Source organism: Hemicordylus capensis, chromosome 1, assembly GCF_027244095.1.
Source record: "Hemicordylus capensis ecotype Gifberg chromosome 1, rHemCap1.1.pri, whole genome shotgun sequence".
Taxonomy (NCBI): domain Eukaryota; kingdom Metazoa; phylum Chordata; class Lepidosauria; order Squamata; family Cordylidae; genus Hemicordylus; species Hemicordylus capensis.
In genome coordinates, this window is record NC_069657.1 from 143,647,818 (window position 1) to 143,660,087 (window position 12,270).

The window sequence follows — 12,270 nt, forward strand, 5'->3', positions numbered from 1 at the left end:
TAGTAAAGCATATTTTTATTTGAAAGTGGGATTGGGAGTCTGAGGGAAATTATCCCAGGCACCATTACTTTGTTGTATTCTGCACCAGTACTTGGGTTTCCTTGGGACCTCTTTTTGCTCTTTGTTTCTGCAGACCACCATTTCTAGCCTGCTTTCTGAAGGCTTATGAGATCGCCATCTGTGTCTCCTAATAGCCCTTGTGTCCACAGTCCCAACTGGACTGTCCAATACAAATTCATTGCACATGAGAGGGGGGGCCTAATAGAGGATCCTGATGGGTTTTTTTTTTTAAATTGCATGGCAGCCACTCAGTATAGGCAATGCCCCTTGGTATCCCTTATGTTGGCAAACAGATATAAATCATTTCCACAGCACAATAGAGGGGGTCCTAGGTAAGAGCTGTCATGTTAAAAGAAGCAAAAAGTAGTCTCCATTAGTTCTGCTTAGAACTATATGAGCCATTTTTGGAAGGGCGGTATGTACATCAAATAAATAAAGAATAATTAAATACATGTATTTTCAATTGCATTGCCACATGGGAACAACTTGAAACAGTTCTGAACTAAAGCTCAGCTTCTTCTCCACCCTGAGGCGGCTGTACTGAATGTGTGGGGAGAAGAGATAGAGGACGCACACGCACACCATGCTGACTAACAAATGTTTCAGAAACATGTAAGATCTGTCAGGAGCAAGACTGGAGTGGGCCCTGGGACAAAATGTGAAGGGGAGGCAGGAGGAGGAGACTGAAGAGCAAGCTGTTTCTAGACTGCCTTCAGGGGCCCAGGTATATCTTCCCCAGCTCTGCACAATTATATCTACGCCCCTCAGGTCTATTCAGAAGTATCCTCTGTACATTCATTGAATGCTTGTGGGGGCAGGGGGGGAGCTATAAGGCTGCACCAGCTAGCCACAGAGCTGCACCTGCTGGCCACACCCCTGGCAGGGTTCTGAACTGTGTGGAGAAGCCCTCCCTGTGTTTAACGCTATTTTGCAGACAAATGCTGAATGCCAGGATGCCTGGAAGGTAGTGTGGTGGCTCGCCTCAGCATTCCTGTCCCACCCCACCCACCTTACATGCGGGCCTCTGAACCTTTAAGAGCTAGCAAAGACCCTAACAACGCGCCCGTTTGCAACACTTTCCCTTCCACCCGATGTGTTCAGTATGGCTGGCTGCATTGGTGCACAGAAGCAGCAGCAGGAGGAGAGGAGTTTTAAATCAGTGTTTGCTTTGGGAAAGGCTGTTAGCATTTCCCTCTATTATGTTTGTAATGGTGGTCTCATGGACCACCTAAAAGCGGGTTGCAGACTACAAGGTAAGCATCGTAAAAAGAACGGGCAAATAAGTGCACTTATGTTGTTAATAATGTAAGTATACCCTTTTAATGTACCCTTTTAACTCTCCTGGGGAAAAAGATCAGTTTGATTTTACCAATGGGGTAACACTGCGGGGCTGGCTCAAGGCCACCCATAGCGATTTTATGGAAGAATCTGAACTCGGATCTCGTCTCAGTCACAAAGTTGGCACACCAACCACCGCATCGCGCCAATTTACGTAGAAGTGGGAGGGAGTGATCTGAAATTTGTGAGGCGTTGAAACGAAGCTAAATTCCAGGAAGCGCGGGGTGGGAGGGATAGATATATGCGGGGGCATTAGAAGAGAGGAAGTTCCGCGCGAAAAAGTGGCCCTTTTTTCCTTTTTCTTGGCCTCTGGTCTTTTGGTCCAGTTTCCCTGAGTTCCACCTTCTTTTGCTTTATACACAAACACCCCACACGTCTGGCAATGCCCTTATAAAGTAATTCGCGCGCATGGACACTGTGTCCCGCCCAGACCCAAGGCGATCACGCCGCCTCCAGAGCCCAGGGGCGCTGCGCGCGGCCCAGAAACAACAACACGCTCGCTCGCTCGCTCTGTGTGCTGTCCCACCAACTGTGTTGAGCTGCTGCTGACCCTCTTCTGCTCATGGTCAGCCGCCAGACCTGCAAACTCTACCCGGCGGCTGAGTAATCTCAGCACTTTGCCCGAGGACGAGAAGTGGAAGAGGGAGACGGCGCGCGCCTTCGTTGATTTTGGAGCCAAGGGGTGAGTTGGCCAACTTTGGGAACATCCCAGGTGCTTTGGGGAAGGGGCGCGCTGCGAGGAGCAGACCGAGACAAAAGGGAGGGGGTTAGGTCGGGGCTGGGTGAGAGTGTGTGTGGTGGGGCTGGGCTAGTTGAAAGCCCCCTTTGTATCGCTCCAGCTGTTCGGCAGGCAATGCGGGCTCGCTCTTTCCACGTGGCAGCAGCAGCTTCCTCTAGGCAGGCTAGAAAAAAATAGCTCCCGCCATATGTTGACTCTGCCAGCCGCAGATATTTTTGAGTCGGGGACGGGGAGAGGGAGAGAGTTGGGGGAGGAGGGCCGCCCCGGCCTGCTCTAGAGCGGGGAGGGAGAGACAGGGAGGGGTGGCCCGGGGCTCGCCCAAATGGGGATCATTCATTGCTCGGACTGGGCGCGGTAAGGGGGCACCGAATGGCCACGGGAACGCATGGCTCCTTCCGAATGGCCGTGAGGCTATCTTGCGTATCCGAATACTCCGACTAAAGAGACATCTTGGAAGGGAATACAGTAGTGTAGGGGTCACATCACCTTGGAGGATTGTGTGGAGCGCGGTTTCCAGGGAATTGGGCCTCGGGGTTCAGAATGAGAGGGTCACCGAGGAAATGGGAGCATGGAGGTGGCAGAGACCCTTTTGCAACAGCTGGATTCCTTCTCGATTTCAATTCGAAAACAAGATGCTCATTCAAGTCCCCGTTCTAAGTAAATGCCTTTCCCACCACTCCCCCAGGGCAACCACTCCTTCCATTGCTCAGCCCTTCTTGCTGCTAGGGTGCCCTAAGAACAGAAGAACAGCCTTGCTGCTGGATCAGGCCCAAGGCCTATCTAGTCCAGCCCAGCATCCTGCTTCACACAGTGGCCCACCACCAGATGCCCTGTCAGATATTATTACACCAACGTTTTATCAAACCCCAGCTGGTTGCTTTTGTTCGCCTTCCCCAAACTACAGGCTATCACACATGGAACAGGTTGGAGTGGTGGCTGCAGTTTGCCACTGTGACTCTGATGGGTATGGGTTCATATTTAAGTACCCTGGTGGCAAGGGAGATACGAGCCCTCAAAGATCCTGCTGGTCTATCTAATTCAGCATCCTGCTTCTCACCATGACCAATCAGATGCCCCCTGGAAGCCCATCAGCAGGGCTTGAAAGCAACAGGCCTCTTCCCACTATGGTTTCCCAGCCATTGGTTATTCAGAGGTATTGCTGCCTTTGAACATGGCTGTCAACCATATGGCCGTCAATGATAGTCATTGATAAACTTCTCCTCCATAAAGTTATCTAATCACCTATTAAAGGGACCTATGCAATTGGCCACAATAATTTGCTGAATTTTGTACATTAATTATGTATTGTGTGAAAAAGTAGTTTCTTTTGTTTGTCCTCAAATTACTGCCGTTCAGTTTCATTGTATGATAGCTTAGTGGATGATGGACTTATTGGACTGACTGCTTTCCTTATATCTTCTGTTTCCCATATTTTCTGAGAAGATGTATTCTTAAAGCCAGTTCACACAGCTCTATTTTGACTGAGAATTTCCCCTTCCACTCTTACCACAGCCATGGTGAAAACTTTGTTTGACAAATTTGCTGCATAGTGAAAACTTTGACATGGTGAAAACTTGGTTTGACTCATTGACAATTGCAATTTTGCATGACACCACTTGAGGCATATTTGGACAATTCCATGGGTAATGGAATCACCCACGTTACTAATCTTTTCAGTGAATGTAGCCATGAGTAAATAAGCTGATATTATACATGCCCACAGGTAAGAGAACGTCTCCTGCTATAAGGCCATATTTTTTTAAACCCTTACGTACTATAGGTAGCATCTGAAATGTTCAAAATACAGTAATGGAACAATCATTTTTGGACATCCCTTTCTGCACTTAATGTAACTAGCCGACCCTGTGTGCATCTGTGCGCTCTTTGGGGCTGGCTGTTCTTCCCTCCCTCCCGCTCCACTCTCTTGCCCTCCCTCTCTCCTTTCCTCCTCTCTCTTGTCCTCCCTCCCCCCATGCACAACTCCGCGGCCAGGCTGCCGCCGCCTGTCTCCACGGACGAGCCGACCCGCCTCCACATGTCTCCACGGCTGGGCCGAGCTGACCCACTGCCGCTTGCCTCGGCCGGTCCGGGCCCGCCACTTGCCTCCTGGGTGCACCTCAGCCAATCAGGTGCCTCCACCGCCCAGCCAATCAGCTGGGCGCCGGGATGTACATTCTAAGGCACACCCAGGAGAATTAATAATTAATCATGCCTAGGGCATGATCTTGGACAGGTGACTATTTTCCTCCCTGTAAACTACACTTAGTGTGCCAAGTTTTGTGCTCAGTGGTTTTTATTGATTGATTGATTGATTGATTGATTGTTGAATTTATATACCGCCTTTCATTAAAAACAATCTCAAGGCGGTTTACAAAAGTTAAAAAACATACAATAAAATGACAATAAGAATATTAAGCTAAAAATATAAAAACAAACCAAATTTAAAATCTATAAAATACAAGCATAAAAACTATAAATGGGTAAAAACACATAGAAGCAGCAATAAAAACAATCATGTAAAAGCCTAGATAAAAAGCCAAGATTTAACAAGCTTTCTAAAAACTGTGATGGAGTCTGAGGAGCGAATGGCCACTGGGAGAGCATTCCAGAGTCTGGGGGCAACAACAGAGAAGGCCCTGTCCCGAGTGCACGACAGCCAAGCCTCCCTCATTGTCAGCACCCGGAGCAGAGCCCCCTCAGATGACCTCGTAGAGCGGGCAGCAACCCTTGGGAGCAGGTGGTTTTTCTCTGCATATTTTGATTTTATCAAAAGAAAGTAACAACATAGCTTTGTGTGGTAACAAAATCATTTTGTAGTGTTGCTTGTTAGCTATCGAGGTAAATCATTAATAGAAAGAAAAGCAGGGTAGTCCTGAAGCTGCAGTTCAGTTCACACATCTTGCATGGTGGATGTTGAAAAACTAACGGTTTCGTGACGAGATCTGGCAATTTCTGAAACATTCACTGTTCCTCCACCTGATACTGAGCTTCCACAAGGGGGAAAGAAAATACTATCCCACTTATGCTGTGCGTCTGGAAAAAAGAAATGCCAGTGTCTGATAGACTTGAAAATGACTTGTCCAACATCAAGCAACTGAGCCAGTTAATAATCTTCCTACCAAAATATTGGGATTCTCTTGTGATTCTCCAAAGTTGTTATATTTCTATTCTCAGAGCCTCTTAATAGAGGAGAGCCGGTCTTGTGGTAGCAAGCATGACTTGTCCCCCTAGCTAAGCAGGGTCTGCCCTGGTTGCATTTGAATGGGAGACCACATGTGAGCACTGTAAGATATTCCTCTCAGGGGATGGAGCTGCTGTGGGAAGAGCAGAAGGTTTCAAGTTCCTTCTCTGGCTTCTCCAAGATAGGGCTGAGAGAGATTCCTGCCTGCAACCTTGGAGAAGCCGCTGCCAGTCTGTGTAGACAATACTGAGCTAGATAGATCAATGGTCTGACTCAGTATACAGAAGCTTCCTATGTACTGCTAACTCTGTGCAGAACTATTTATTTACTCATCTTATTATATTCATTGATCCCTGCCTATGCAGAATAATGGTATTACAAATACATTACATTAACACACACACACTTTTGTACTTCCAGGAAGAATGTCATAGGACTGTGCAGCAAATCGGTCCAATAATTGGCACTGGGTACCCTTCTGGACACCTTTTCACTGGATAGAGTCTGATTAAAACATTGCCTGTTAGGGCCCAATCCAATTGGGTCTGAAACAAGGATGTCCCAGATCAGATTGCTGGAAGGGCTTACCTTGTTGCAGTGTGATGAGCAAAACCTGCTGTCTCAAAAGGCAGCAACAGTATGGTTTAAATAGTCCTGTTGCTGCCTGTTGAGGCAGCACCTTTTTAAAGGGCTTCCCTGCATTGCCACAAAGTAAGACCTCCCATCCTCTGATGACTGGATTGCTCTGATAGTGCAGAGTGCATTGGATTGATGATGACTCCCCTGTGTGCACTGTCAAACTGATGAACTTGATAGAGATTGGAACTGATCCAGTTCTGATCATTCTGGCGATGCACAGCCCTACCATCTAAAAACACAAGGCTAGTATACTGTACAAATAACTATAAAGTGTACTTACCACTACAAGTAGACCTACTGGCTATATCTATATCAGGCAGTATATAACTATGATAGATAAGATAAGATAAGATTAGATAGATAGATAAGGTTTTGTGATTGGTGGTCAGATATAGAAGACTGGCAGCTTTCCGTTGGACTGTGCATGGAGCAAGCGCAAGGCAAACAGGAAGGTGAATCTGTTACTGATTGATTCTATTATTGAGAAAAATGACACAGATAGTTACCATGTATTTTGGAGATATGTTTTAAAAAATACAGTGAATGCGAGTACTGTGGTAAGTTAGGCCATGGAAACTGCCTTTGCTTACAGTTGTTTGGATTTCTCTATACACTAATTATTCTGTTAAAAAACTGTTAGCACTTTTTATGGTAACATAATCATTATTAATTATTTACGGTATATATAATATGAATATTTATCACCCCTCCTGGTTTATTTTTTTAAAAAGACTTGCTAATTGGATAAAAATAAAGCCTTATTTTAAGATTCATCACACACATTGAGTGTAACTTACTTATTTATCTTTACTATCCATATTTTAATAAAATATTATTGGTATATTTGTTGTCAATGAATGCTGCATTTTTATTATTTAGTACTTTTTTTATCCCTCCCCATATGCAAATCTCTGGGTGGTTCACAATCTAAAAACACAACCATTAAAACATTACTACAATTAAAACAGTTTAAAATACAGATAAAAACTCTAAAACTTAAAACTAAAAGCCTAACTAAACAGATATGTCTTCAGGTCTTTCTTTAAAAATCTAGAGAAGGGGAGGCTCTAATTTCATTAGGAAGTGAATTCCAAAGTCCTGGAGCAACCTTAGAAAAGGCCCGGTTTTGAGTCGCTGCTAATTGAGCTGGTGGCAACTGCAACTGGACACCCCGCCATCCCCGATGATCTTAACAGGCAGCGGGGTTCGTGAAGGAGAAGGCGTTCTCTTAAATACTTTGTACCCAAGCCAGTCAGGGCTTTATAGTTAATAACCAGCATTTTGTATTTCGCCCGGATTATTGGCAGCTAGTATAGTTCTTTTTTAATGGGTATAATATAATATCTTTGGGTAACAGACCGACCTGTATCAGCTGCAGTTTCCAGACTATGTACAAAGGCAGCCCACTGTAGAGTGCATTGCAGTAGTCAAGCCAGGATGTCGCCAGCATATGCACACTAATTATTTTAAGATAATTTATCTCCAGAAATGGATGTAGCTGGCGTTATCAGCTGAAGTGGATAGAAAGCCCTCCTGGCTAATGCCTCAACCTGAGAAACCAGGGAGAGGTTTCCCAGACTACATACCTGCTCTACTGGGGGAGTGTAACCCCAACCAGAACAGGCAGATCTAAACCACTTCCTAAGTTCCAACCTCCCACAATGAGTACCTCTGTCTTGCTTGGATTCAGCCTGTTTGTTCCCCCTATCCATCCCATTACCGCGTCCAGGCAGGCATTTAGCGAAGCTAGGCCATTTCCTGATGAAGTTGGCATCAAGAAGTACATTTGGGTGTCATCAGCTTATAAGGAACATAAGAACAGCCCTGCTGGATCAGGCCCAAGGCCCATCGAGTCCAGCATCCTGTTTCACACAGTGGCCCACCAGATGCCACTGGAAGCCTACAGGCAGGAGTTGAGGGCATGCCCTCTCTCCTGCTGTAACTCCCCTGTAACTGGTACTCAGAGCCATCCTGCCTTTGAGGCTGGAGGTGGCCTATAGCCCTCCGACTAGTAGCCGTTGATAGACCTCTTCTCCATGAAGTTATCCAAGCCCTTCTTAAAGCCATCCAGGTTGTTGGCTGTCACCACATCTTGTGGCAGAGAATTCCACAAGTTGATTATGCGCTGTGTGAAAAAATACTTATGTTTGCTGATCCTAAATTTCCCGGCAATCAATTTCATGGGATGACCCCAGGTGTTGTAGCCTTGCCTCATAGGAAAGGTGCTCTAGGCCCCATATCATCTTGGTTGCCCTCTTCTGCACCTTTTCCAGTTCTACAATGTCTTTTTTAGATGTGGTGACCAGAATTGTACGCAGTACTCCAGGTGTGGCCACACCATAGTTTTGTATAAGGGCATTATCATATTAGTCATTTTATTTTCAGTCCCTTTCCTAATGATCCCTAGCATGGGATTGGCCTTTTTCACAGCTGCCGCACATTGAGTTGACACTTTCAACGAGCTGTCCACCACGATCCCAAGATCCCTCTCTTTGTCAGTCACCAACAGCTCAGATCCCATCATAGTAAATGTGAAGTTGGGGTTTCTCGTCCCAATGTGCATCACTTTACACTTGCCAACATTGAACTGCATTTGTCATTTTGTTGCCCACTCCCCCGGTTTGGAGATATTTTTTGGGGGGGCCTCCCAATCTGTTTTGGATTTCACTACCCGAAACAGTTTGGTATCATCTGTAAATCTGGCCACCTCACTGCTTACCCCCACTTATAGATCATTTATGAATAAATTAAAAAGCACTGGTCCCAGTACAGATCCCTGGGGGACCCCACTTCTTACTTCCCTCCATTGTGAAAACTCTCCATTTATATCTACCCTCTGTTTCCTGTCCTTCAACCAGTTACCAATCCACACATGTACTTATCCCCTTATCCCATGACTCCTAGTTTTTCCCCAAGAGTCTTTGGTGAGGAACTTTGTCGAAAGCTTTTTGAAAGTCCAGGTATACTATGTCAACTGGATCACTTTGATGCACACACTTGATTGATTGATTGATTGATTGATATACTGCCCTTCCAAAATGACTCAGGGTGGTTTACAACCAGATAAAAACAATTAAAACAAGTTAACAGTTAAAATCAAAACTATAAAAACGGAATATAGCCAATTAAACAGTTCAAACAGCTAAAAAACCCTGGAAGGCTAGGCCAAACGGTTAGGTTTTAAGGGCTGTCCTGAAGGACAGTAACGATCTTGAACTACGGATTTCTGCCGGGAGTGCATTCCACAGCCCAGGAGCAGCTACAGAGAAGGCTTGCCACTGAGTTGCCACCAGACAAACCGGTGGTAACTGGAGACGGACCTCCTCAGATGACTTTAACATGAGGTGGGGATCATGCAGAAGAAGGCGCTCTCTTAGATAACTCGGACCTAAGCCGTTCAGGGCTTTAAAGGTAATAACCAGCACTGTGTATTTTGCCCTCGGAAACATTGGCAGCCAGTGTAACTGTTTCAAAACAGGCATAATATGATCTCTCCGGGTTGCCCCAAAGACGAATCTGGCTGCCGCATTCTGAACTAACTGAAGTTTCCGGACTACATACAAAGGCAGCCCCACGTAGAGTGCATTGCAATAGTCAAGCTGGGAGGTTACCAGCTGATGCACCACTGTTTTGAGGTTATCCTCTTCAAGGAATGGGTGCAGCTGTCGAATCAGCCAAAGCTGATAGAAAGCACTCCTGGCCATGGCCTCCACCTGATATACCAGGGTGAGGCCTGGGTCCAGGAGTACTCCCAAGCTGCACACCTGCTCCTTCTTGGGGAGTGTAACCCCGTCCAGCACAGGAAGATCTAACTCACCCCTCAGATTCTGAACCCCCAAAATGAGCACCTCTGTCTTGCTTGGGTTCGGCTTCAATTTGTCATCCCTCATCCAGCCCATTACTGCCTGTAGTCAGGCATTTAGAGAATGATTGGCATTTCCTGAAGATGAAAAGGAGAAGTAGATTGGGGTGTCATCAGCATACTGATAACATCCAGCACCAAATCTCCTGATGACCTCACCCAGCAGTTTCATGTAGATATTAAAAAACATTGGTGACAGAATGGAGCCCTGATGGACTCCATATAACAGCCACCGTTTTGAGGAGCAACTGTCACCAAGCTCCACCATCTGGAATCTACCCGAGAGATAGGAGCAGAACCACTGCAAAGCAGTGCCTCCTATCCCCAACTCCCCCAGGTGATCCAGAAGGATACCGTGGTTGATGGTATCGAACGCCGCCAAGAGATCCAGAAGAACCAGCAGAGTCGCACTCCCTCTGTCGATTCCCCGGTAAAGGTCATCCATCAGGCCAACCAAGGCTTTCTCAACCCCATTGCCAGCTCTAAAGCCAGTTTGAAATGGGTCTAGATAATCAGTTTCCTCCAAGACAGCCTGGAGCTGGTCATCTACTACCTTCTCAATCACCTTGCCCAACCAAGGGAGATTGGAGATTGGCCTGTAACTATCCATAGCTAAGGGGACCAGGGAAGGCTTCTTTAGGAGTGGTCTAATTGCCTCCTTCAGACAAGGGGGCACCCTACCCTCCCTCAGCGATGCATTTATGATATTAACTAGGCCACCTCCAACAATCTCCCTGCTAGACAGAAGCAGCCAAGTTGGGCAAGGTTCCAGAGGACAGGTGGTAGGCCGCACTGCCCCAAGCATCTTGTCCACATCCTCAGGAGTCACAGATTGAAACTGATCCAATCTAATACTGCAAGAGGGATCTCTGGACACCTCCTCCATAGACCTTGCAGAAATAGTGGAGTCCAAGTCAGCCCGAATACAGAAGATCTTGTTCACAAAGAACCCATTAAAAGCATCACAGCAGAACGAACCCGGGGACTGATTTGAAGTAGAAGGAGCAGAGACCAAACTCCTCACCACCCGGGATAGCTCTGCCAAGCGCGAACCTGCAGTCGCAATGCATGCAGACTAAAATATCTTTTTCACTGCACGTACTGCCACCGCATAGGTCTTCAAACAGGTCACATGCTGTATCCTGTCAGATGCAAACTGAGTTCTCCTCCACTTGCACTCTAGTCGCCTACCCAACCGCTTCAGCCCCCGCAACTCCTCAGTATACCAAGGGGCCATTTTTGAAGCAGGTCAGAAGGGACACAATCATGTCTACTGCCCTGATGAGTTCCCTGTTCCAGGTTCCCACCAGGGCATCAACAGAATCATCGGCCGCACCAACATCAAAATCCTCCAAGGCCTTTTGAAATCCTACTGGGTCCAGCAGCCTTTTTGGATGGACCATCCTAATAGGTCCACCACCCCTGCACGGGTGGATTGCAGCTGTGAGACCAACCTTAACCAGGTAGTGGTCTGTCCATGACAACGGGGAAACCACCGGATCCCCCACCCACGGAACACCCCCCTGATCCGAACAAAAGACCAAATTGAGTGTGTGGCCGGCAACACGAGTTGGTTCAGAAACTAATTGGGATAGGCCCATAGTTGTCATATGAACTCCTGAGCCGCACCAGACAAGCCAGCCCCAAAGTGGATATTGAAGTCTCCCAGCACCAAAAGTCTAGGAGACTCCAACACCAACTCTGCGACCAGCTCCGTCAGCTCAGTTAGGGAGTCAGTTGGGCAGCGGGTTAGACAGTACACCAACAGAATTGCCTAATTCTGAGGGATTCAATGCAGGTTTCTTCAACACTGATATAATAATTGCTTTCTTGAGACAAGGAAGCATCCTGCCCTCCCTCAGAGAAGCATTACTGATCTTAATAAGAACATCTCTAATTACCTCCCTGCTAAATCGTATAAGCCATGTCGGGCAATGATCAAAAGGACAGATAGTAAGACGAAGTGTCCCAAGGAGCTTGTTCACATCCTTGGGAGTTACAACATGAAATTGATCCAATTTAACCATACAAGAGGAGCTGCTGGACACCTCCACAGTAGACTCTGCTGTAATTGTAGAGTCTCGTTCATCTCAAATACGGTAAGTTTTAACTGCAAAAAAACTCATTAAAAACATCACAAGTAAAACTAATGGATCCAAATTCTCATTCAAGGGAGGAGGGGCATGTACTTGCCCTTTCACAACCCTTGTCAGCTCCGCAAGATGTGAACTTGCAGAAGCAATGCAGAAAAGAACTACTTCTTTGCTGTGTGCATTCCCAGACCATAGATCAGGCATCCCCAAACTGTGGCCCTCCAGATGTTGCTGAACTACAACTCCCAGCATCCCTAGACACAATTTTTTGTGGCTGGGTATGCTGGCAGTTGTAGTTCAGCAACATCTGGAGGGCCGCAGTTTGGGGATGCCTGCCATAGATCTTCAAATGTGCTCT

The 12,270-nt window shown here is 46.6% G+C and overlaps 1 protein-coding gene across 2 annotated transcripts in view; it reads left to right on the plus strand.

The window, feature by feature from the left end:
• The first annotated feature begins 612 nt into the window (after nt 1–612).
• SLC43A1 (solute carrier family 43 member 1) overlaps nt 613–12,270 on the plus strand; it is a 48,262-nt gene continuing 36,604 nt past the window's right edge. Inside the window, exon 1 of one of the 2 annotated variants that reach the window (XM_053288907.1) lies at nt 613–2,080. The gene's annotated coding sequence lies outside the window, so the exon portion shown is untranslated. The remainder of the gene's footprint in view (nt 2,081–12,270) is intronic. The other variant, XM_053288901.1, reaches the window with a different exon arrangement.